Source organism: Pseudopipra pipra, chromosome 16 (genome assembly GCF_036250125.1).
Source record: "Pseudopipra pipra isolate bDixPip1 chromosome 16, bDixPip1.hap1, whole genome shotgun sequence".
NCBI lineage: Eukaryota > Metazoa > Chordata > Aves > Passeriformes > Pipridae > Pseudopipra > Pseudopipra pipra.
Genome location: NC_087564.1, coordinates 3,721,345 through 3,749,317, shown reverse-complemented (window position 1 = coordinate 3,749,317; position 27,973 = coordinate 3,721,345). Strand labels below are relative to the sequence as shown.

The following is a 27,973-nucleotide window of genomic DNA, read 5'->3' as shown; positions in this document are numbered from 1 at the left end:
GTTATTATTCCCAATTATTATCTACAATCATTTAGTAGTAACTGTAATGTATACCACAAACTTAAGAATTTACATTTTACATGTTTATTGCTAAGTCATTTACATTTTCATATTAAGCATTTAAATTGACTCTTATGCCGCATAAAACTAATTTTTTCATTAAGCTTGAATTTCTGTATTAATTCATAGTTTATGTTTAAGGTATTATCTTTTTGCCCTAAAGTATCAACAACTCGCAAGTAATTATTTTTCCAGTTGTAACTATCCACAACTAACTGTTCAAGACTTCCTTTATTTTTACAGCACTAATAAAGGGATGAGTGTCTAGTAAAAAAACATGATTTACAATTGCTAAATCCTTACGAGTTTCAAAGTAACTCAGTTACCTCAAATCTACTTTTGCATCTACTTGCAAAGGATTAAATGGAATTTTAGCACAAGAAACATATGGTAATAATACACAGAGTCAATGCACAGAAATTATATTTCACTTATATTGTCCACGTTCCTTTCACTGCTTGTAAAATATCAGTATTAATAAATTAAAAATAAAAGTTCCAGGATATTTTTCCCCTATTCTTCCCCTTCAGCTTCAATTCTCTTACAGGAAAACCATAGATCCCCATCGTCTTCCTCACTTGCTTGTACCAGCTCCATCCCATTTCCCCTCCTTTCCTGCCCTATCCCTCAGCTCCAGGGGGTTGTGCTCAGAGCCAGCAGCAATCCCCCTCCAGGCTGCCCACACTGGTTTGTGTCTCAGAATTCCAGAGGAGAGTAAATTCAATTAGCCCAGTGGAAATATGAGGCAACTGCAGGCCCTGGAGGATCCGTGAGGAATCTTTCAAAGGGAACACACATCATTCCACGTCCCTTCAATGTTTGCTGTCACTTGCCCACACTCTACACAGAAGCCTTGCCTTGTTCATTCTGCTGTCCCATGACAAGCAATCAAAGCTGAGATGTAAGATAATGACAAGGAAAATGAAGGGGAGTCAGCTGATTAATATCCTGGCACCTATTAAAAAATTCCAGCTTAATCACCAGCACATAACGTGTTCCATGCACACAGTGTGGAACTGCTGATGGATTTCTCTATCACTAGGAAGCAAAATCAAAAGCTCTGGTGAAACAAATGTTGTACATTACCTTGACAAAGCTAAAAGTCCAACTAGGGTAAGTTGAAGAGAAGTAACAGAACAGAACTCACGTGCTGAATGCCAGCAGGATACACAGGCAACTCTTTTGAGAGAGACTTTTGAACTGACATTAACTGAGATTAAAACAACTCCTTGTTGTTTTTTTTTAAACACTTGTATATCAGTATTTCCAGTCAGTTGTCTGAATGTGTCTGGTGCCACTTCCAACACGGGGATACCCAGCCTGCACTCCATCTGCTCCTTCAGCAGCACAAATCCCCTGGGAATCCAAGGTCAGATCTGCCAGAGCCAAGCAGATGCATCCCCCTGCAGCCAGGAGGGGGTATGGAATCAGCCAGGTATGTGCCATGCATTGCTTACAAGTCATAAAGGCAGAATTACACTCCTAGATTTTGGGCTCTCATGTTTCTTCAGACATAACTCCTTAGTAAGTTTGATCCAGTGGCCAAGGAAGTGACCAACTCATGTCATTAAAGATGCTGCAAAGTGGAAAATATTTGAAACACAAAGCTATGAGAACAATTATTTTCCAGCTGTTATTTTTCTTTCTCTATCCAAATTTGCACAGATTGTAATGATTTCAAATAATAACTCTGCTGATTTTTTAGCTGTCTAACAGGGAGCAGCTATCAGCAAGTTTGTTTGCTTTTCTTCTTTCTGTCAAGTCGTCCTTTTGCATGAAAATTTGAGTACTGTCCTACTGAAATAAGCAAAACCAAGACACTGCTAAGTTATTTTCCAGCACTCTCCCAGCACCTTTCCCATACTGTTCACAAAAACACATCTTCCTTACTAAGACATACAGAAGACAGAGGTTTCCAAGACACATAATAGTCATTATGTGCCAAGGTGCAAGTTATGTTCCTTACACAAAGCTCATCATCACCTCCTGGTTATTTCATGATAGGACAACTATGGCATCATCAACAGCTTTCTAATAAAGCACTTCCCCTCCATCAAAAGTCCAAAATTACACACATATCTATCTGAGGACTCAATAAAAAGCAAAAATAGACAATAAAAAGCAGCTAGCTTAGTCTAAATATATATATCTTTGACTATATTTACAATAGTCAAATTTGTGGCAAAGCTGCTATTTTTAAAAAGTGTTAAATTTAACCCCTTATCAAGAACATTTTTTCTAAAAACATAATATTCAAGAAGTGAAAAATACTGTCTAAAGTCTTCCATGCATTTGATTTCCATGCAAATTTTCATTTGCAATCTGCACCTGCTTTATGGTTTAACTGAAGATTCAAAAAAATAATTTTGTACTGGTTTTATTCCCAGAATTTATAATAAAGCAAAACCTGAAAAATCAATGATTTTATCTTCAAGATGTTTAATAAGAAAACTCAAAAGGAGGCTGTTAGTTCATTTTGATGCAAATAAAATCAATGCACCTGTTTTTGTCACAGTGTTTCTGAAATGTTAAGCCACCAAATCTAAACAAAAAGCCCCAAACCGAAACAGAAACCAACCCCTTAACAGAGATGAAACTGGTGTAGAACCAACCAAATGGTGCTGAAAAGGGAAGCTGCAATTGTCTAGTGCACCTGGAATTATGATCCATGGGAATCCATATGCATCATAACCCATTATCAATTTTAGTACTTATTATAGTGTGCTTTGTTATTGTTTAATAGTGGAACTAGAATGACTATTTACTAAATGATGATTTTCTCTCATTACACACAAACTTTCTTTCCCAAACAGTATTTTATATTTCACACCTAGAAAGTACCTATTTTTGGCATTTCCCTTTTGTGGGCTGGAGATTATGTATGAAAGCTAATTACATTTAAGCAATTGTCAGAAAATCTCAGTAATTTACCAAGCTTTAATTCCCAGTGGCACCGAAAGTACCAAAAAGATGCTTTTGACAACAACTAGACAAGGCAGAATTTCCTTCTCCTTGTCATATAAATTATAAAGCAGGCTGCCAAGAAACACCTCAGAAGAGACATTCTGAATGTGGTATTTTCTAAATCTCTGCAGAACTCAAGCACTGCTGGAGCGACTGTGAGTCAGTGAACACACAACAACGGAGATCTCCCAAAGCCTGGCAACAAATCCACCAGGGTAATTTCAGCAGCACTCCAAGAAGATGTCTTTTAAACTTCTAAATAAAGATATTCAGAGGCTCATGTAATTGCCTGGAATCTCGGGAGCCAGTTCAGAAACAAATTGTGCCAAAGGATTTCCTCCCAGGGAAGGGTCACCTTAAAGACTAACAGGGGACGACAGCAAGTCCATTAGATCAAGTGACCAAATCCACCATTGGCTTGACATTCAGGGAGGGGGAAAGGGGGGCAGCAAATTAAGCAGCCCTTAACTGGGCAAACACTGACACCCAAAAAGAGTAAGGAAGTGCAAGGGAATTGGATGTCAATCTATTAGTGGCAGCCCTGAAATGGCTTGTAAAGAGGATAGATGGAGCAAGGAAAACACAAGCTCAAGTAACCTGTCTAGTAAGTCAGTGAGAAAAGAAAGCCCTGGAACACTAGAGAGCTTCAGGAGACAAGTGCATTGGGATTCTAATGCACAGAAAGAGAGGCTGGACATTACAAAGCCAGTTTCTTGCTGGAGCATTCAGGTTTTGCAACAGTAGGTACATCTATAAGGTGTAAAAGTCACACACGCTGCAGTGCCAACTTACTTATCCTAAGATTATTTTGCACAATACCTCTACTCCCAGCCCCATGAAACATCAAACTCTCTCTGTAACTCCCAAATAATTACAAGGAGTGGAATACAGGGAGCTTTGGAAGAACAAGCCAGAATAAGTTCTGGCCAACATGACAGGGCATCTCTTTAAAGTGACACAATAAGACCATAAAGGGACATTAGAAGGCAGGCACTTAACTGAGACTCAGGGTAATATTCTCCACTGGGAGTATTAGCACTTAATTGGGAACAAACTAACTGACTGCTTTAATTCTGATATATTGCACCATCTGTAGAGCACAGGTTATAATTGATAGGCCAGCTGGATGGGAAAGAAGGTACAGCATGGGAAATGCTCTACTATGTTTCGCACTTATTATTACTCTGCTAAACTGTTAAAGTTTAAATTGTCCTTTCTGTTAAATGGGCATTGTTTTGCACTAATTCATTGTTAATTAACATGTTATGAAATAGGTCACAGCATTCAGTGCATGACAAGACTATTACTTTGAAAATCTCCTTGTTATCTCTCTCCACTATAAATTTACCTCAACAGGACACAGGAAAGAGGTCCTGGAGCTGCTCATGACCATGATCCTGTGCAAACACATTTAAAATTAAACAGACTTCTCAATTCTTATGCTTCTCTTACACTTATACTACTATAGCTCTGACAAACTATAAAACAAACTTCCATTCGTCAGCCTAGAAAATAAGAGAGAACTAAAAATAAAATAAAACAACTGCCTAAAAATTAATAGAGAACCTCAAATCTGGGACCAGTAAGGTGAAAATTAGTGGGTTTGGGACCAGTGAAGTCTGTAGCACTTTATTGTCTTCAGACTACTCCTGAGGTAAATTGATCTGAGAGTTATAAACTTGCAGTTGGCTTATTCCAAAATTTGGGCAACTTTGCAAACCTCTTAAATGTATTTTATAACATATTTCAAGAGCTGATCAAGAGTGCCTGGACCTTACAACAGGCTTCCTCCTATTTAGTATGACAAAACCCAAAGGGGTTAATCTCAAAATCTAATGGCAGATGTGGAATAAGACATTTTGAGTATTTTGCTTTCATTGGTATGCAATTACTCTCACCAAGGAATTTTTACCTGTAAGACAAAGGAAAATATTCTTAACATGACCCTACACAAATCCCTACTACCTTAGTATGAAGTGATTGTAATAAATAGTTTTATTGATGGATTGCATGATTTATAGGTGTTTGCATTAATGTAACAGGGCAAAGAGGGCAGTTAAACAGAGCAAGTATGGAATTCTGACTCACTGATCATGCACAGAAAAACCAATAAATGGTTAACTGCAAGGAGATGTCTCCTCTGATGGTAAGATAGGATCTAAAAATCCCATTCACATTTTTATTTTGATTTCAGAAGGAGCTGAACCGACAGAATGTGCCCCAAGCCATGGCAGCCCCAAGGGCAGTGAATTCCATTGTCACCACCTTGGAAGGAGCTGCTGTCATTCCTTGGGCTCACAGTGCTGAACCAAGCAGCACGGCACATGTTAATTAACAGAAATAAATACAGCACCAGTGTTGAAACAACAAAACTCACGAGCTGCCATCCAAAAAAAAAAAAAAAAAAGCCAACAGCTCACTTTACATGTTGATTTTTGCTGTTCCCTAACAGACATAACTGACTTGTCTGCATTCCAAAGTGTTATTGATACACTTCATTGTTTTGTTTCTGTCAGGTAACCAAACACATCTAGAAGTTATTTTGGTCTCTGAAAGACTGGGATTAAATTTGAATTAATTTTTTTTTTTTTTTTTTTTTTGCAGAAAAACAGAAAACATACAGAGAACAGAAACTCAGGAGCAAGTTTATCTCATAAATGCTTCTCTGGCATTTCAAACATTTTTTAGGGGAAAAAAAAATAACTTGAAGTTTCTTGTCACCTGAACCACACTGCAAAAGGTCACTACAAATAGATCAGTGCCAGAACAGCAGCCATCATTAAGCTCCAAATGACCTGAATTCTTCCATTTTTCAGTGACAAATTTTTGTCCAACGTCAACTAAATCTATTTTACAAGTGATTGCTTCGTGTCCTGCCCATACCGGGAAGTCTCTACACATCAACATAAGGACAGACACACCAGGTCAGTGGAATCTACACTTAAACTTTAAATATACACTCCAATTTCACAGTTATTGTCTCATGTACCTTCCCTAAAGCAAGAGAACACAGGAAAACCACCACAGTTAAGGATTCCTTTTCTTTGACTTCTATGGATCCTGTACTTTCCCTACAAGAAAGTTAATCAATAAACAGAAGTCAGGCTGGTGAGAGGCCACAGTGCTGCCTGTCACAGTGTTCCATCACACAGCACATCCCAATTCAATCCAAGAGAAAAGGCTCCACGAGCACTTTCTGGGTTTATTGCTGAAGTATTGATCTGCTGAGCAGCTTGCCATAAATGCCAGAGGTATTATGCCCCATGTCCATTTAGCTAGAAGGTATGCAACCTACCTGGTTCAATGAAATATTTACATTTATCTGCATAGAAACAGAAAAACTGAGTTGTTTAAAAATGCTACTTGTGTTATCCCCTCAGTTTTATCAAGTGTGTTGTCACCATGCAGGGCAACATCTATCCAGGCTGCTTGGTATGGAAGGCACAGAGCAGCACAAACAGAGATAACCTGAAATTAAAATCATAAACCAACTGATAAGAAGGAATATGGTTTAAAAGATGAAGGATAACAAAACACCATATGCAAATACAATTTTTATTCTAATGTAATTTAATATATACACACATTTTAATTGCCTACTTCAGTAAAAGCACAATGAGGCAAAGAACAAAAACATTTCAGACAGAATTTGCTCTTGTTCTTACACTTTCAGACTTAATTAGAAATATTTTTGGGCAAATATATATGACTTGCTGAAGAATTTTAATAACAAAATACCTTATGATAAATCTTTACAAAGATAAAAAAAAAAAACCTCTTTGTACTTTAAAGTGCACCTGAGTACCAATGTATGATTCATTCCAACTAGCCTTGCTTATTAAAAAGTAATAATTAGGACGGATTATGACACAAAGTGGAAGAAGGGGGCTGACTTTTAGCCAAGGGGAACACAGAAACATATCCAGGCATCTTAAAAGTTGAAGCAACAACAAGCTGCATGTGCTGCCATTAAGCACATTATGTTATTCACTGCAATTTCTAGTAGCAGTAGATATAAAAATAAGCTGTTTCATAGTAAAATCTGGACATTAATGTATTTTAATGTCTAACTTCTCAAAACTGTTTACAAACTGTTAAAACTCTGTTGGTGGCTCAGTATTCTGCACACTTCATTAAATTGGTTTCCTGTCTCACCAGTTTCAAGTGTTTATAATTTATGGTAAAAAAATAATAATTTTACAACCCCTAAAAAGAAAACAAAAATCTGGTGAAAAGTACCCAAACCTGTTCTTCAAGCCCATAAATAACCACATTATCAATACTTTCCAGCAAAAGCTTGTTATCAACAGTGATTTTTCTATGATAACTCTAATACTGAAATTAAAGCACATACAACAGAGTTCTTTGACTGGGATGCTCAACAAGAAATCCTAAAGAAAACTTCACTTTTTTTGGAAGTGTTTGCCTCACTGATTCCATCTTATATCTCAGTGCTGGCTTATATCTTTAAGTTACTTAGGACAGGTATTTACAGCAGAGGCTGAGGGATATCACATCAAAGGGACAGTGCCAAGACTACAGAGAGCAGTTTTCCTAAAAGCAGATCCCAGGACAAGCTCCAGTAACTCTGAGTACCCAACACCCCAAGGAGAAATGAAGGATCCCATTTCAAGCTTGGCTTCTTTTCCCCAGAGCCAGCACACCTCCAGCAAGCTGAGCACAAGGGCCCTATTCCTGAGAGACAAAAGAGCTCCACTAATGCTCCAAATTCCGGGAGCCTGAATCCAGGAGACAGCATTTCATTCCCCCTCTCATCCCTGAGGCACAGCTACGTTTCCTCACCGTGCCTTCAGGAACTTACAGGATGTCAAATCTCCGCAGGTTTTCAAATTGCATCTGTTTTTTCCTTCTGTTTGCACGTGCTGGAACTGGAAGGGAAAATGTAGCACATTCCAGCCACGCGTGTGTGGGTCAGTAATTCTCAGAAAAATCAGATTTAAGGAACACACGGTGCCAAACCCAGTCCCTGGTCAGCACAGAGCACTGCAAACAGCCCGTCCTTGCTGCACAGAGCCCGTGATTTACAGCACTGCCCCAGCCCAGGCAGCAGCCACAGCTTCCCTGCTTGACTTAATAAAAGACCTTTTCTGTGCAAAATAGATCAAAATCAAGAAAGCAAGATGAGGAAGGTTCATTTTTCAAGTCTGATCAAACCGGGGAACTACTGGGTGCCTGTTCTGGATTAAGGGAGGGATGATCAAGGAGAGAAGTGACAGAACAGCTGAGGGGAGAAAGAAAATGAAGGACAATTTTGGGGGGGAAGGTGAGGAATAGGACAAAACAGAACAGACCAGATCCAGTCGAGTAACATATTTTATTTTAAGAGCCCCTTGGCTATGCCTTGGCTCAGTTTTATCTGCAGAATATATCATTTCTCACAAATTTTCCTGCAGTAGCCTTTTGATGAGGTGGCACAGTAATAAATGGGGAGATAATTTGAAGTGTTGAACTTTTATTGCTAGTGAGGAATAAAAGGATTTTCAGCTCCCTGGCTGAGTCTGCAGTACTGACAGCTGGAGCAGGGAGGGAGAGCTCCCCCAGATTAAAACCACTCACAAAAGAAGAATAAGTATGGATTTCTCATAAAAATAACTTCAGAGATAAAACACAGCAGCACTGAGTACCCACAAGAATTAAACCATGATTACCAACTGAGTTTATTAACTTGGCCTGCCAGTCTCAAACAAATGAAAAACTGGGGACATGCACACACACACTGTTCTCACAAGTACTGGGAATTCACCAGTGCTCTTTAAATGGTTGGAAAATGTAAATGCTCAGCACAGAGCCTAAGGGTGCAGCTCACAGGGAGGATCCAGCAATGCTGCCCCAACCCACTGCTCACTGCAGAGAACACTCCCCACCCCACTGTGTGTGAGGGCTGACCCAGCTCAGCTACAAATATTCACATATTTGTGAAAATAACCTAAGAGACTCCAAAGAACAAAGGACTTTAGAGAAGAAAAACTCCTTTAATAACAGCACACTTTGAAAAGTGCAGCTGCTTTACCTGAGCTTTCAATCTGCTTTATATCCCACCACATTAAGTACAAAATCTAATTAATAATGACAGAATGATATATGGTGACATCTAAGGATGGCTTATGATTTACATAACAGACTTACATTCCCTATTCAAATTAACAAAGCCCATTCCTAGTATGATATTCTGCCCTAACATATCTACCTCTGTGGTTACAACACACACAATCAATTTGGAATGTTGACTTGAATTACTGAAATGTAACTGCAAAGTAACTCGTTGACAGTGAGAAGGCAAACAAACTGTTAGCACTAACTCTTCTGAGGACTTTTCATGTTCCTCTCACCAATACTGGTGTGGGGGAATAAGATTTTATATATATTTATATTTATATATTTATGTATTCACACACAATAAGTAATCTGTGAACAGATACAGATTAAAATATTAATACACAATTCTTAAAAATAATAAATATCAAATATCATAAACATGTTATGGAAAATCAGTTAAGCCTTCGGAAACTCACTTTTGCCCCTCTCAAAAGTGAAAAAAGAACAAAGTAAATAGGCTGTAATTCATCCTTAACACGTCCTTTAAAAAACATATCTAATGACCTCTCCCTTCCTAATAACATTCAAATTGCCAGTTAAAGGCACAAGGTAAACAACATTTCAAAGTATTTCGAGGAGTCTTTCAATAGATCTTGTTTTTGGAAGACACGATAATACCGTAGCGTTATTTTTTAATTAAAAATTAGGTAGGTTTAATTACTTAATCTCTTGTACTATGTCACGATATTCCAGTTCCTCCTCCCCGAGCACGTTTTTCCTCCCCCTGAGGAGCGGCAGGTCCGGAGCAGCCCCAGCAGAGAGCGCAGTTGCCGTTCCGATGCGCTCCCCAAAGTGCGAGCGGGGGTTTTTGCGCTCTCTGCACCGGGGGGTCACACCGCAATTTATATTAAAAAAAAAAAAATAAATAAATAAACAAAATCCCAGGAACTTCAAAACGCCATTTGACATTTTCAGCGTGGATTTTAAAAAATAACCTTTTTTTTTTTTTTAACTCCTTTCTAGTATTGTTTTTAATCAAGCCAATAACAGGAGCGCTCTGAGCAGTTACTGCACTAGCGTGTGTGAAGTCCAGCAGCACACAGAGGGCTGGGTCACTCAACGGGGCATTTCAGAGTGCAAGGGGTGTCACCTGCAGGCCAGCATTCCCAGGTCCTGAAAAGCAAATCCCAGCATCTTTACAAAGCCTGCTGTGACCTTCAGCACCCACAAGTGCCTACACCCAAACCCTGCAGCACAGCTGCTCTGCAACATCTCCCCAGAGCGGGGTTCCACCAGCACTGCAACAGCAGGGGCCAAGCTCCCGTGTCTGTGCTGCTCCAGGTTCCACCTCAGCATCACCCAGAATTTTCAGTGAAGGCCTTTTCTGTTTGATTTATATTTTAAGGCACACAGACAGAAACAGAGAAAAGCAGGGAGAAATCAATGTGAGCTACTGACACCTTGGAGACTTTATTTTCTGAAGAACAGAGGAGATGTTACTACTGTTGCAGGACTTAACATGTCTTTTCACTTTCTCATTGTTTGCTGAAGGGTAATTAGGAGTTAAGTCAGCTCTGGATAGCTTTTATGTTAAACACCCAAGGCAAGTCAATAGAAAAACCCCAAATACCTAAAAACTACAGCTGTCATTAAACAAAGTTTCACCTTCAGCCTCATGCTTGTTTGCTCTCCTCCCCCAGTCCCGTCTAAGGTTTTGGTCAGCCACCTGTCCAGATTGCACTGGTCTAACCTTCAAACCTCTAAGTCAGTGTGTCACAGACTTGTGGCAACTCCCCGAGGAAACCCGTGCATCTGGTACAGGGGATACAGCTGCAAAGGAATCCTGTTTGCAACACACTCTGTCCTACAGCTCCCGGAAAATTTTAACAGTAACTGATTTCACTGGGAAAAGGCAAAGGAGGAGGGAGAAGGCAGCCAACAAAAAGCCCACCTGCAGCACAGGAAGTCAAAATTCCTCAGCTGTGGAAGCTGCATCTTTCCCTCCCATTACAAACTTCTGCCAAGGAGGAGATAACTTACACTCCTCTCACATTACATCTCTGATTTTGAATTCATCCTTTCATGTAGTTTTTAACTGCTTTGGGTATTGAGCAATTGAGGAACCATAAAACCACCACTAAAAGAATATCTTGCTGGATAAATAAGGTGGCAGCGAATGTCAGAGGTCAGCATTAAGCCCTGAAAAGTCAGCAGAGGTCTAAACAAGATGCTAGATAAAAAAAAAAAGTGAATGCCTTATGAAAAACATACGGGAAATACTTTACTTTTTGTTTTAATTTCTTAAAACCAGCATTCTCACCCTATTTTCCAAGAAAGGCTCTGCTTTCTTTGAATTGCAGGCTTCCCAGCTCCCTGTGAAGAAAACTATCTAGAGAATCTCTGCCTCTTTGAGATAAGTAATCTGAAGGAGAAACTTCCTGGGATGTATTTTCTATAGTAAAAATATATTCTGCTTAGTTATGGGTGTTTAAAACCACACGGATTATATTGTTTTCCAGGAGGCACAATTCAAAAGAAGAAGCCATAAATAGCACAACCACCACATGGTAATTTTGAGCCAAGCTCCTGCAGTGAAGCTCCCAAGGCCACAAGGTCCATGACCTGCCACAAGAAGGAATTTCTTCAACTAAGATATCTGGACAACATCAACATTCCAGACAGACTCTAAATTTTGACCTGAACTTGAGCTGACCTGACTTTCACCTTATGCCAAAACCTGTCTCCTGAATTACTTCAGCATTCCCAATCCACCTTGCAGTAAACACTGCTCAGGAAATTTCTATGGCCACTTGGTATTTCTCTAGGAACATTCTGATGGAATAAACTGCAGCCACTAAAACCCCCTAAAAATGAGCTTTCAGAATATTTTTTCTACAAATCAATTATCAAAAACTCAATTAATTTATTCCATTACCTTAGACAATATTATACCACATTATAATTCTCCCTTTTAGAATGGCACATGATTTTATTATGTATTCTATCAGTTTTGGGAGGTTGAAGGCTTCTGGGTAGAGTCTTTTCTCCTCTATCTAATAAAGGTTATTAAGAATTTAAATAAGACTTGAAAGTGAGAATAATTTAGACACCAAAGTAATGGTTACACATATCTCAAAACAGTAGTTCATTAGTGGGCTGATATTCAGCCAGCTAAATTAAAGCCTCTCATTCCTTTTCCTAAATAGACTTCCCCCCAGCTCCTGAAATCCCAAACAAACATTTCAGCCCACGTTAAATTGCAGGATTCAAAGCAAGGAAGAAGTGTAAAACTCTGTACTTTGCCCAGTGTCTTGGTGGTTACAACCAGCAGCTGCTTCAGGAAGAAAATGGAAGAGCAGCAAATCTGCAAATATACCCTCATACTGTTGTGCTCTTTAAAAATCCCAATTAATTAGACCAAATATGCCCATTGACTCCAGCACCTGCAGTGGCAGTGCCAAGGTTCTGCAGCACATTCCACAGCAGCAATCTCACAGATGCTCCATCAGCCTCCCTCCCTCTCAGAGCAGGACTGATGTCCACCCTGAGGACTGGATTATGCCACACTCCCATTACCAAAACCAGGGAGCATGCAAAATTTATCACATACATGGTAGAGGAGGCTAAAATGCTTCATTTATGCAAGCACACTCCCTCAAATTCATGACAGGGATGAGACCTGAAACTACAGTGGCTTCATTTTAAAGAATTATGTCCCATACTTCAACTAAATATTTGTTCCTGTTTTATTAATTTTCTAAACCAATATATAATTAAAAAAAAAAAAAAAATCTAGTGGTCCATGCAACCATCTGCATAGTAAAATTATGGCCAGCAGCCAATTTGAAGCGAGCTGATTCTGCTGAAGAGGTATCTGGGGTCCTTTAGATTCTCTACTTGGTGACCCTCGGTGTGGTTTAATAAAAAAATTTCATAGGATGTGAACCACTGAGCAAGAAAAAAAATTACTAGAAAACTGATTACACTATTAAACTCTATGAAATTGAGTTTGATACATCAAATTATTTTTTAAAAATAATACTTAAACTCCGCAATACCATGGATCATGTATCAAAGTTACAGTTAACAGCAGCTTGCACTTTATTTTTTCATACATTGAAAAAAAAAAAAGGAGCCCCAAGGAATGTATAACATGAGGCAACCCTAGAGAAGGAGGGAAAAGGCATTTCATTTCTGGATCAGTTGTCTGCAGTAAGGTCAGCTAAAGCATGGTTCAGTGCTAATAAATAAACCCTGCATATGCCAGGTAAACAAAGCAGGGGAGCTTTCCTTGAAGCAGCTCTGACCTAAGGAAGCTGCCAAGGAGACAGTTTGTCATCACTCAGCAGGTTTTCTCCCATCCCCAACTTGCACAACTACTTTACAGTCTGATTGAGGTGGGAACCATCTATCACCAACCTCCCCTCTGTTTATTCATGTCCCCTGTTCCCTGCCCTGGCATCGCTCCTGCCCGCACGGTCCTCACACGAAATCTGCCTTTGTGCTCAGTCAGCTGCAGAGCAGAGCAGCAGGGAATGAAAAATCACCTCCATCCACACCAGCAGTGCCAGAGTGAGCACCCTTGGAAGCACCACAGCCATCAACACGTACACAGTCCTTGGCTCATCCAACTTTTCCTTGGACAAAACCCGCCGGGAGGGCGGTGGGAGGTGGTGCAGTGGCTGCTGTGCCCGAGCACACCAGGGCTCAGGGCTGGGGCTCCTCCCCAGATTGTTCTGAGAACACGAGGAGCTCCTGGGCTGTGACATGTGCCCCTGGGACATGTGCCCCTGCAGGGACCGGCTGGCAGGGCACTGATCTCTGTGTTGGAGCCAAAAGCACCATCAACATCAACACAGGATCTTCAGAGGCCAAACCCTGCAGGTGTGTCCAGTCCTGTTATGGCCCCAGGCACTGCTACCAACAGCACAGAACTGCTCTGAAACCTAAATTGTCGTCCTGTGACCTGCAACTCATCCTTTGGAGCACTGCCTTACCAAATTAGCCACTTTTTTTCCGTTTAATTGCACCTTCGCACTGAGTGTGGTTAAACTGAAAAAAAATCAGTAACTCCTCTGCATTTTCATTTTCAATTTAAAGTCAACTCATTGCAAATGTCACTCAAGACACATGCCTGCCCTACTGACATCACATCTGATTAAGATGAGCATTGTTTCACCAAGAATCAGCTGAAGCAGCTAATAATTTTACCAGCTAGTGAGCTCTATACATGATGACAACATAAAAGGCTTTGTTTCAATTTTTGTTTTCCTTCCAGCAAGTTGATGACAGCTTCAATTTTTTGCTATTAGCTGGAAAATTAAAAGACACTTTTTTTCCCAAGGATTCTTTTTAGATGTGCCTAATAATTACATTAACACATACTTTTTGCTTTGTCCTTGTACTGAAAAAATAGGCACAATTCTGCAGAGGGCCCCTGACTGATGAAGATCTATTTCAATGTGCTTCAGAGGTTAAAAGAGAACAACTGTGGTTAAAATGAACATTTCTCAACTCAGGACGTGCTTCAGCATGCCTTGCAAAATCCACAATGTGACTTCTAAACTTGTTCCATGCTCCTTTCTGTACTATGCTTTTCAGTCTAAAAACAATCCAGAAGCATCACCACGTTATACATGAATTTCTACAACCTACATTTGCATGATGCACACAATGTATTGCAAATTTTTAGAATAGTTTAAGTGGGTTTAAAGAGAATAAAAATTTGAAATGCAATACGTGCCACCTGTCTAGTTCAGAAGTTACATTCATTCTCCTGTACAGAAAAATGAAATCATTGTTAGAGGAGCATTTTGCTCACAAGCAAAATAATCCAAAATAGAGCTTTCCTGGAAGAAAGGTATCAGAAAAAAAAAATCCTTCTAGTTCTTACCATTAAAAAAACCCAACCAAACCCCTAAAAAACTCATGTAAATTATTAGGTAAATGATTGAATTGTAGAGGTAGCTGAAAATTAAACTCTTTTTTCATTAAATTCAAAATTAATGCTCTCTAGCTGTATGAACAGGTCTAACAGAAACTAGACATTCTAACCCACCATACTAAGCAAATTCTCTACAGAATACATCAGAAATAAATTCTGACCAGACAGTATTGCAGTGCACTTACATTTTTAATCAATACTTTGGAGAAGAATCACTAAGATAAGGTTTTTTTCTTCGAGTAGCAAGAATGCTGGAGAGTGAGATCTGACACGTTTCTAAAGGTCACATGAAAATGCCATTCTTTTTTCTCATGGAATTTATTTCTTTGCAATGATGAATAATACCTCATTTATTCTAAGTACAAACCCAGCATTTTCTGTAGTTCTGTAGTCAGACTTTAACTGAGGAAAGGGTAATACTGCTTGCTTTTCTATTTAACAGGTGGAATTAGTTTCTCACATTTAATATTTCATATATGATATGTCAACTGCAACCAACTGTGCTACATCTCACACAGGAATTATGCCACATTCAGGCAACTCAACTGTCAATCAAAATCAAAACTAATCTATTAATTATATTAATTACTCATCTTCATATGGTTCTTATGAAGGGAAGACAGAAATTGGGAGGCAACATGTGCAAGAAAAGTGAAAGAAGTTATTTTCAGTAACTTCTGCAGTGGGACAAGTTCAGGGTCTCCGAATATTGTTGCTACTTAGACAAGGAAATATTGACAGAAAGTATTTTTTTAGACACTTCAGAACAAGTGTTAGCTACCAAAATCAGATGGAATCTACTAAACATGGCTTTAATTGAGACTTCTCTCTTTGCCCAGTCTTTAAACACATCACTCTGAAGTTATTACAGGTTTACAAAAAAGAACAGAAAATATTTTTTCTTTTCATTTTTTTTTCCCAGCTACTAAAAATCAATATATTTGTGCCCATCCAAGCAACACAACTGCAAGAGCAGAGAAAAATCAGCTTCAAGCAATTATCCCTGTTCATAAATCTTGGTTCAGGCACAGTAACCTTCCTCAGCTTCATACAAAGAGGCAAAGTGTGTTGCAGGAGAGTTACAGAGATCAGCAGCAAGGTTGGTTTTCTTTACTGCAAACAAACTGCCTTGTACGTAATCACTTTTTCCAGCATTTACTAAACCGTATTTGGGTTGTCTTTTCACTGAATCACTCATTTGTATTTATCCAAACCCACATTATTACAGGTTGCTATTGCAGCCTGTTGTTGCACTTCACTGTTCATCAAAATAATTCACAACTCTGCAGTTTATTGTGGGACAGACCCAGTGGAGAGCCAGAATTTATTTGCTGATGTCAAACTAAACGTTTAATGGGCCCCTGTCAGAGACTGAGACAGTTAATGGCTTAAACATTGTTCTTGAGTGTATATAACTCATGAAATCTTTGGGTTTTGGGGACATCCCCCACTCCCACTGGCTCAAGAGCATCACTTTGACAGGACTGTGACCATCACTCACCAGCAGACATCAGAGCTGCAACTACTCAGCTTCATCTCTGGATCCAGCAGGTGGTGACTATAGATATCTTTCTACTTTTATGCTTTCTTTCTTTTCCTTATACATTTTCTTGTGTTATTTTTATGCTTTAATAATGCTGTATTGCTATAGATGACAACAACCAAAACGGCTCCATACCTGCTTTCCTCTGAAACCAAACTGTTCTAAAATAAACCCTACATATATATATATATATATATATATATATATATATATATATATTTACAAACACTGATCATTCAGTGTTGTTTCACTCTAATCCACCCCAAGGGATTTATTAACAAGAATCTGGGTTACCCTCACCTTCTAGGCAGGTAGTTACAGCCTCCCAGGGTTACTTTTTGTTGGTGGAATTTCTACAGAATAATAATAAAAAAAAAAACCACAACCTGAAAGTAATCAAACATATCTGGAAAGCAATTATTTTCTCTACTCCTCCCCCACCTACAAAGCACTATTCTCTCTCTAACAATACTCAGGATGGGAAGCATCCAGCAGTTCCACCAGCTTTTCCCAAGACAGCAGCTGACATTCCACCTCCCAGCCTAGTGCTGATGTGCGTAAAACTCGTACAATGAGCCCTGACATTTGTCATTGTACTTAGCAACAAATGCATTACAAGAAATTACAAGGGATGCTATCAGAAAATTGCAAACCCAGTGAGTGTTTCGCCTGGTTACTGTAATTCCTCAATGCTGTTCCAATCTTGTGCAAATTAGAGCCACTTACAGCTCAGAAAACTGAGAGGAAACCCAATGAGGTTTTCATTATGCTTTTAATAGTCTTCCTGGGTTACTTGCTGCTAAAAGATTCTCGAGAAAGAGCTATAAAGCCTACCCCTACATTCATGGCAGGTACAAGCACTAACCCAAGATGGTCCATTATACTTTCAGAACAAAAAGCCCAACCAAATTCCCTTCCATGAAAGGGAAACAGGACTAGCAAGGAAAAAAAATCCAAGAGAAGCCAGGAAGGAGATTTGATTTACATTGCCTCAGTATTGTGAATGCTTCCCTCATGGCTAAAGCAACATGAACATTTTAATCAAATTTTGCATTTCTAAATCATGTTTTGTAACAGATTTATGAATACTAAAGAAACTCCTGTAACACATATTTCATTAGGATTGATTCCAAAACTCCTTTACTAGGGCTGCCTCCAGTTCCTTGCAGAGAACACTCATGCCACTAAACCTGCTTGAGGGAGTGTAAACTTCAAGGAGCTGGGAAGTCTTGTAGGAAAGAGGTTTAGGACACTTCCCTAAAATTATCCCATAAAACTGGCTAGGGGTGTCACTCCAGACATGTCCATAACAACAAACCACGACAGAGAACATGCCAGCCTTTCCAACGCGTTTGGGGGGTTTAGTTGTGTTATCCTTCCACCTGAACTCCTGCTGGGCTGATGAAATCTCAGAGGCCAACAGCTCACAGGCACACTGGGGCACAGGAGCAGCAGCTGAAAGCTTCTGTAACACCAGGGAGTGGGGTTTGGGCTGTGATGCCCTTGTGGCACCAACCCCCCCTCACTCTGTACCTGCTCAGCTGGTCACCTGGCACAGATCCTCACCGAGGCTGCTGCCTCAGCCTCTCTTCTCTCCCAGCTCCCCACTACTGGCCAGAGGACAGAGAGGAAGGAACCCACAGAAACCTGTCAGGAAAAATCCACACACACCATTTGGTTCTGAACCAGGGCCTTGTACCTTCAGCTGCCCTTTTACAGCAACAACCAACAGCAGACAAGCTTTCCAGTTGTTCACAAGGACCATCACTTTAGTTGTTTTCATGGAATAACAACATTTTAAGGCAAAATACTGCTTGTTACAGTTGTGTAGAGATTTCTCTTGGGGGGGGGGGAGGGACAAGTGAGAGACTGGACTTGGAGTATTCAAATTTATCAAGGAAATGCAAATAGTTAGGACATGCCAAAATAAGGAGATGAAGCTCACTGAGCAGATTAATCTCTTTACAACAAAGCATCTCAGGGACTCAGTTAATGCTCTGATCACTCACCACTAGCAGCAATACATTCCTGTGAATTTTAAGACTTCTACCTTTCAAATGGAAGCATGTCAAGGTCTATGTTTCTGTTTATATCAAAATGAAGAAAGCAAACTTGTTTCCTAGAATTTTCTTCCATTTGTTTCTAGGATTTAAAGAATCTGATCTGTGAGTCAGCATGTCCTCAGCATCCACCTTCCCCATATTAACTATCTAAAAATACAACACTGAGCAGCTGGCACTGTTCAAATGGAGAGGGAGTTCAGCCTATTTTTTACATGCTTAAAACCAAGTTCTACCAAAACCACTACCATGGTCAGGCACTGAAGCTTTTAAGAACCCAACAGCATCCAAGTATCTTCTCCACACTGCACACATCTACTGTCTGTGAACCAAAACTCCCTACAGAGTTATGAGCTTTATAATTTCACAGTTGAAACCCTACATCTTCCTGCACCAGGCCCATCTGGGGTGAGTGGCATCTGAGTGATAGGAAGGGATGCCTTCAATTAAAACAAGTTGAGATCTGGTGTATAAATCAGTTTGTCTGTCATAATTCACCAGCCTGTCTTATCCATTCGTGCCTGGCATATGTTCCCTTAGGCAGCATAACCTGATGTCGTAAATTCATCATCTGCTGCTGCCTTTTTGGAAGTTTGGATAGGAGTAAAAGGTCTTTGGAGGCTGAGGGACTGAAGAGAATTCCTTCTCCTGTGTTTTTTCCCCCCATAAAGAGCTGGCTTTGGGTAAAGAAAAAAATTGGTGCATAAAAATTCCAGCTGAAATTTTCCCTTGGGACAAGAGTCAGAAACTATTGCTTCCCTACACTATATATCCATGCTCCCTACACTATATATCCATGACTATTTCAACTTTACTAGTTCCTGGTTATGCCACCATTTACAGATGCACCTTTGTTCCTTTTTTGCTTGATATTTAAGCACATGGTTATTCTGAACAGACCATAAGGCACTTTAATCCATTTCAGATGCTGCAAATTGCTGCTTAATACTCTTTAAATAAAATAACCTCTACAATTTTAAATAACTATATTAGGACAGCACAGTGTACTCCAGCCATTCCTCCAGGAAACTCATCTGTGGCTGCAAGACAGAAAAGGCAGAGTCTGTGCTGAGTAAAGAAACTCAGAATACAGAAAGTGGAAATCCCAATTTGTTTCTTAGTGGATCAACTCTCTTTGAGAGCAGTCAAGAGGAATGCTACACATTTTACAGGCAATTCAAGTATTTCACCCTTGTGCTGGCATTTCCACCCAATCCCCCAGCTTGCAGGATCCAATAACCTGGGCTTTGAGCTCCATGGGGCTCACCAGAGCAGGAATTGGGAGCTCTCGGCTTCAATTCTTAATTAGGAGTAAAATTTACAATTTAAAATGGCAGTAAAATAAAATTCACTCCCAAAGTTTTCAGCCAGATGAAAAAGATACTTCAAAATCTCAAACAACAGTCTCACATCACAAATGTCCAACAAAACCTGTGCTGATGCTCTCACAGGACAAGTGAGGGGGAAGGATTTAAAATTCCAGAGAGCACAGGGTATTTCATCTGTTTCTGCAAAACAATCACTGCTGGCATTCCCATATTTCTTGCCTGATCATTAACCACTGACATAATTAATATGCACTCACAGAAGCCCCAGCACAGTTAGAACATAATCACCTATAGATTTGATTCATGGAAGTGTCTTTTTGGAATAACTAAGACAGATTAGGTTCCTTAAAGTGTCTCGGATACGGAGGCAACAAAAAGCAAGTTGGGAGTTGCCAACTGTGGAGGGGTCCTAATTAACAACTCAATTAAAAAAGGCAAATTAAAACTTTATGGTTCGTTATCCTTCATTGCTTAATAAATTGTTTTGCTAAGCAAATGATTAAGAATGATTATTCCACAAAGCTGAAATAGTATCTGGGTTTCCACATTTTTTAAGAAGTTCAATAAAATAAAGGCAGTTTGTCTTCAAAATATCCAAAGCAGGACTTCATGCCAATTCAAAGACCATGACATAAATGTGCTATAATTCTTTATATTCATAGTAATTTTCTTTCTCATCTCCCCTTTTTTACATAGAAGAAAACGTCCTGCTCTTGTGATTAAGAAAATAATCTCGATCTATAGAATCTCTTTCTCTTTTATAAATATACATATGTTTATATATATATATAAAGAAAATAATCTCTTTCAAATGTATTTATATTGGGTTTTATTTGTATTTAGGTTTTTTTTTTTTAATGCCACCAGTTTTGTGGCTCATCACAGTGAATTATCCTCCTCTTTACCTCATAGATTTCTTGACATATTCAGAACTTTCAGAATTATTGTTTAATAGTTCAGGATACTGAGGAACAAATATTAAACTAACAGGTTTGGTCATAGGGAATATCTCAAAAAGTTTCAAGAGGCTACAGAATGATCCACATTTGCAGTTTTAAAAGATGTTTTTTGTATATTTTTAGATTCTCTGAACTCTCCCCTAAGACAATGTTTGCAAGTTCGTGTTTCTTATTGTGTTGAACTTCTACAAAGGAAATGCTTAACACTGGCTAAACACACAAATGTCGAGATATATGTACATATATATAAAGATATATAGATATATGAATATGCTACTGGAAATAGGAAATCTATCATCCTGAAGAAGTTCTGTTTGTTAATTTGTAATTCTGCATCTAATATTAAACTAATAATTAAATACACTACAATTGTTCTCAGTAGAAACTCACAGTACTGAAATTACTGAAAGAAGAATCTTGAGCTCTTTCAGACAAAAGTTCCCCCTTCTTTTTTTTAAGTCATACAATAGTCTTGTGTTGATGTTCACTTTAATCCCTGAAATCTGCATCTTTTATCCCGAAATTACAGGACAACTTTGTTTCAAAGTCTGACTTATCAGAGGCAGAGAAAAAAATATTTTTTCAGATTATTATCACTTCCCAAAATTCAGCAACATTAAAATAAAAATTAATATAATATTAATAAAAACAATAAGAATTTTCCCCAAAATAAAAATCTTGGGCTGATGGGGGGGAGGGGGAAATATCAACACAAATACAATCCATTTATGGGCCTGTTAAACACAGAATATCTCACTTTCCCCCGACATAAGAATCCATCCCCTTTCCTGGACTTCATGTACTGAAAACAATGCTCTACTGAGGGATACAGAATTGTCAGAACTCAGATTTGTCAAAAGAATTAAGACACATGGAAAACCTTTGTACTGGTTCTCTTGTTCACCATCTACTGAGCTGCACAGAGCAGAGATTTAATAAACTGCAGCAGTTTACAATGAGAATTATCTGATGCCATAAAACACTGAAATTGCCACTCCACTATCAAATGACAAATAAAATTTTCTAGATAAGTTTTCCCTGCCCATAAAATTCAAATTAGTTACAAATTACTGGAAAGATTGGCCCTCACTCCTGTTTAGAGGAGTATTTTTAAAAACTGGATGTGTCTATTTTTAGAACATAACAAATTGCTTCCCTGACAGAACAGCAAAGTTGGGATAAGGCAGTAGCTACTTTAGTGGAACAGAAAAGGGAATTTTATTGCAAAAATAATTGCATGTAATACACAAAAGAGGCATTTCTCATTCACTACTAAGAATAATTTTGTTGAAGCTAAGTTAATTTATAAAAACCTGTTTTATCATTGAGAAATCCCATTTATATAGTCCCTCTCCAGCCTATTGTACTACAGAATCCAGTGGTTTTATTAACAATCTTTCTGAGCATCTTCAATGACAACCAAGACTTACTCAGCAGAAAAGAGACACGAGTTTCTGCATGAAAGCAGATTGTTTAGCAAGACAAGCAACTTATCTGCAAAACCATGGAAAGAAATTAATGTGCACTGCTGACAAAGAGATAAGTTACAGATAGAGCTTCATTATAAGATTACTCTTCATTATTTCCACTTGCTAATCAGAGGCTCGGAATTTTTATGTTCATTGTGGTTTTGGTGGGTTTTTTGGTGGGTTTTGTTCCTATTTTTTTAGAGTTTATAATTGACAACATGTTTGGATCATGATTTTCCTGGTAATATGATGCATCTTGGGCAATACCTTGAGCAAAGCCTACTCCTACAGGACCTAAAGTGAAGATTTGGTATCAAACCTATATGTTTTTTATGACCTACCCATTATAGAAACATATCCCAGAACTCCACAAGAATTTCCATGTCAAATTGTGCATCATTACTGAGTCAGACAGTTCATCTTCCTGCATATACAGAACTTAAGGAATTCAATATTTATATAGGATATGGACTGAGCCAGATTTCCAGGTAGGTAACTGGGGGGTTTAAACTCACTGGCACACATGAAAAAAAAAAATAAAAAATTGCCCCACAATATTCTCTTCAGGTCTGAGACCAAAGCAGCAGTTTTGAAAACTAAATACAGCTTGAGAGTGAGGGGAGAAATACAGTCTCCACAAGGAAGGGAATGTTTCTTCCTGGCCACAGGATTACAAAACAGATGTATTAACTGAATGCTCCAAAGTCATTTGTCACAATAACTCCTAAGAGATGTCCTTACTTGGGGACAAAGGGAAACATCCTCCTTGGGCTGCTTAAGGCTTTCCAGTCCTTGCAGTCTCCAAGACAAAGTGGGAGGACTTTGTCACAGTTATTCCATAAAGTAATTATAAAATGGCTTCCCTTACTTTATATAAATGCTTATATTAACATGTTGTTTCCTTTTCTTTTTGACAACTTAATTCTCGAACAAATAGACAAAACCATTAAATTAACCATTACATGTATAACTGTCACAGTTTGCAATTAGCCTTATCAGATCCTAGCTCAAAGGAGAAAGTACCCATAGGAATGTTGTAACATTAGAGATAAAAGATAGATTACCCTAAATCCAGAGATACCATTTATAGATAGACTTAAATTTAATGAAGTTTCCTTGAGTCAACTTAGTGAGCTCTGTACAAATCCAACATCAGGGGCTATTCTGCAGAGTAATGTAACAAATATCCTTGCAGAAAATGCATTTTTAAAAAGCTTTCTTATGGAAGAATAATTAACAATAGGTTGTCCTTAAAACATTAGAGGCAGACTGACAGGGCAGGCAGTAAATAGGTCAAAACAGTTCCAATCCGTATGCAGACCTATACAATTCTATAAGTTGCTTACAAGAAAAAAAAATAAATGTAAGAACACCCACAGTGACTTACAAAGAATAATAGTTCTCATTTCCCAATATACAGAATCATCTGTACACATTTATAAAGAAAATGTGAAAATCTGGAAATTCGTGTAAGTTCAGGCAGAGCAACAGTTGGGAAATCTCACACTTGATACTTGAAAGAACACAGGAAAGAGAAGCTTAGATAAATCAAGAGCCTTGATATTGCTAAGACAAAGGACAAGCATAAATAAAATCCAATAAATTAAAGGAACTTTGAAGCTCTCTATGCACACTGCAAAGAAACAAGGCTGCAGTGAGTGTAATTGCTCCTGTGCAGACACAGAGCTGTCTCTGATGAGAGGGGCCAACAGTGTTGGACTATTGCCTTTCATCTTCTCTGCTATTCCCAGTGGTTTAGTGATGGATTCAGTGAACACTTGGGAGCCCTCAGTGGGAATGAAAAGCTCCCCAGTATGCAAACACAACTCATTAACTGCAAACCCACTGACAGTGGGAATCCTCTCCAAGACACCACCTCAGGGAACTGGCTGGGAAAACTGGGGACACTGGTCCAGCAGGTACCAACGGGGCACAATTTTGGGAAGAGCAAAACACAGCAATTCAGGAAAGATAAAAACCTGTGAGTTCCAGGGGCAACACATGGCATGAATGGAGGGTTCTGATTCTGCACCATGCCCAGTGAATTCCCACAGACACTGGAAAACAGGAATTCTTACAGGCTGTATCAAAACCTCCCAACAGACCCTAAGGAGCAGGGCAAGACGTGGTCAGAGCTGGGAACACCAGCACCAACAGTGGCAAACCCCTCCAAGTGCTTTTCTTTGGGATTTCTTAATACTAGCATTAATAATGGTAAAACTGAACAACAAAAAAAAGAGAAAAAAGGCATCACTAAGAAGAGATAAATTATCCAGCTGGTAAAAGTTAATCCTGATGTTCCTCATGGTATTGAAATCACAGGAAGAACACTTGGCAGAATGGCAGCTCAGGATCTTCCCACTGCCAGCATTGCTTTCAGATGCACAACTGATTAAACAACTCATGCTGGGTGAAACCAGCTGACTTAAAAGATGCATTATTAATAAAAGGAATTCCCAACAAGTTCTCACTGATGAAGTGACTCATGCTGCTGACGTGCAAAATCAGCTGCTTTTAGTTCCTTAGTTAATGATAGTTTGAATTCTGAAAGGATTCCTGCACTTCAATGCACAAATGCTCTGTGGAACAAGTCTTTAGTTTTTCCAAGGCCTCACGTACTTTAAGGAAATAACTTCAGATGAGAAGGCTTCTTATACTGGTGGTGTTGATCCCATCTGTGCTCTCAAACACACTAACAAAGACACATGAACATTCAAAGGAATAGCAATTGATCTCCCTGCAGTTGCAGGAAAAGAAACATTTTAAAATAAGTATTGATTGTGCAGAATGAAATAAGATACTTGCCTGATATTCATGATGAATTCATTATTGTGTGAGTAAAGGAAGCTAAAATGAGAAATACTCAATGTAAGTAGCTTTATTCCTTGTCCAGTAAAGATACATAAACATCAGTTACCTTTTCATCTGAATACTCAAGTAAAATAAAATTTCACCTGAAGCACTATCCATTTCAGTCAAATGCTTACAGATCACAAAAGAGAATGTAGTTAACCAGGAACAAAGACAAAGGATATGAAAAAATGCCAAGCCAAAACAAAAGTGCAAGAGACCATTTGAACACTAAACTTCAGACAGGATTTAAATCTGGGATTGTGCCCAGGATTTACCTGGGAACAAACACTGTTCCCAGGGGCACCAGCTAAGGATAAACTGGCTAAGAATAAACTTCTCTGATGGCAAAGCAAGTTTTAGGAAGACGAAGCAAGATCTACAACAGTGTGACAAACAAAGCCAAAGAAGTTTTACACCAAGAAGGCTCAAAAGAAGTTTATAATCATCACGGCATCATAAAGCAGATATTAAAGTTTTAGTTTATGATGGCAAATCTTCACTGCAAGTAACAATTTGACTGGTGTGTTGTCTTTTCCTACCCACTCCCTTCCAAAGCACAGATAAACTATTACTCCATTTATTTTAAAACCTGCTCAATTAACATTTAATACATTTTGATTATCTCATAAACTGCAAAATACAAGTCTTCCCTACGTTTTGGGTCACAGATTTGGAAACTGTGAGGCTGGAATAAAGTTCATCCCTGCATGTTCTCCATCATACATGCAACGACTATGATTTATCATAAGCCACAGATTAATTAAGAGAACTTGCAGGACAGTAAAAAATACAAACTGTTCTTGCACACTTGAGGTCAGTCCTGTCAAATACAGCAAAATGGTTTCCAAATTGCAGGATGAAGCTTCTGCTTCCCAAAGTAAAGGTCACTCAACTATTATTTATTTATTTATTTATTACTTTCTATCACAATGATTTATAGGAGAAAGCAGAAGATTTCTAGACAGGTTTCCAGACACCAGGGATGCCTGAAGTTACATTAACACGGTTCATTTAGTGCTGCTCAAGTGGTTTTGGTGATTAGCAGTATAATCTCCTCAGTAAACTATTGCACTCTGTTTCTGAAGGGACCAAAATAGCAATTCAACTGCACTGTCCTGCCTAGATAAGCAGTTTTCTGCCACCTCAGTGCAGAATGGTGAACTTGTTTCTTCACCCCAGCAAAACATCATTTTCAGACCTATATTTATGATATTCCTGATATTATACATCATTAACATAGTAACATTATTACATTTTTTTTATTTCAGACAGGTATTTAAATGAATCAAGGTGGTTTTTTTTTCCTTGCTCAGCCTTTGTTGTGTCACCTTCTGCTTTTAATATAAGACTTACTTGGAGATAAAAGCTGACAAAATATTTCTATAATATTCCTCTCAGTAAAAGAGAGTATTTTAAAACTTTCCAAGCAGAGGAATAAACCAGTGGCCTCCAGGAACACCATGTTGTAATGCAGACAGTCTGTTCATTTTTCCAATCTGTCTTCCCTGGGCTACAGAGAGGAGCATTAATATCCCTGTATGCACAAAGCAGGCTGACATACACATAAATACCCAGAATACTGGGTAGAAACAGCATCAATGGGCATAAAAGGAGAGAGAAGATGGTGGTGAACATGAAAGCTTGGCTGCCCTGCATGTTCTTTGACTTTCAGCCTTCCTGTGTTAGTACAGGCTGTGTTTCCTAAGCAGGGGAGAGCCTGATGTTTATTAAATAATGACAATCAGGATGAGAGGTGTCATGGGACAAAATACTGCAGAACAGGATGGGTTTGTTTGTGGGGTCCTTTCCAAAATCTCATCTGTTCCTCACTAGGAATGGCACACGGTGCACACAACACACTCCAAATTTAGGATTAAAAAAAAAAAAAAAACAAAACCAAAAAAAAGTCATGTTCATAAAGCTGGCTGATCAGATAATAAAAATATCTTCCTTATTTTCAGGGAGCTTCTTCAAAGCAAACTTCACATTCTGCCTTCAAAAGCTGTGCCAGTCCATATGCTCCAGAAACAGGCCAGCTCTCTCAGCCCTGGGGCTTTGCTGTTCATCACAAACCAGTTCTGAACTACTTCAGTTCCAGTGCCTTGATAACTTTATCAATTTAAACTCACCAACTCCCAGCATAGTCTGCAAGTTTCACATCACTTTTGCTATAATGCTGTCAAGATCCCACAGCCTCCAGCTGTATTTCTTAATCACTGAAATAGTAATTATGGTCTGTGCTATCACTGAATCCTTGGGATTTATCTATCCCCCAAAAATCAGGGGGAAAGTCTTATTCCAAGTTATTATTATTATTATTACCTCCTTTACTTCCTTATTATCTCATCACCTCCATCCACTGTGAGGACTAAGAGGTAACCCAAATATGAGCTGCTGCAGGGTACCCTGAATGCTGACTCTGAGCCAAACCACACAGGAAAGGTTTCTTAACTATGTGAAATTATGGTTCAATTTTCCATGGCAGTTTAGATCTGCTGAGAAAAAGAGGCAGTGATTTTCTTTTCCCTCAGGATTTTGTACGATTGCCACGCTTTTGGGCAGGCTTTTTGCTCCCGATCCCATAGTGCTCCTTGCTAATTTTTTGGAAACTTCTTCTACCTGCAAGAAAGGACACACTAGGGCAAGCAAATGCTGTGCTTCCTGGTTGAGATCCACTGCCTTTCACATGGATCCCCACACATTTACATTGCAAATACATCTTCAGGATGAAAAAGC

At 38.8% G+C, this 27,973-nt stretch overlaps 1 protein-coding gene and 1 long non-coding RNA gene across 21 annotated transcripts in view; one reads left to right on the top strand and one right to left on the bottom strand.

The window, feature by feature from the left end:
* Positions 1-27,973, bottom strand: part of RBFOX1 (RNA binding fox-1 homolog 1) — a 1,150,020-nt gene that overhangs the window by 720,718 nt on the left and 401,329 nt on the right. The gene's annotated exons all lie outside the window — the stretch shown is intronic.
* LOC135422998 (uncharacterized) lies at positions 13,725-19,063 on the top strand. The gene is made up of 4 exons (XR_010434673.1): positions 13,725-13,965; positions 15,948-16,124; positions 16,508-16,576; positions 18,715-19,063. It is a non-coding gene; the product is annotated as an uncharacterized LOC135422998 (long non-coding RNA).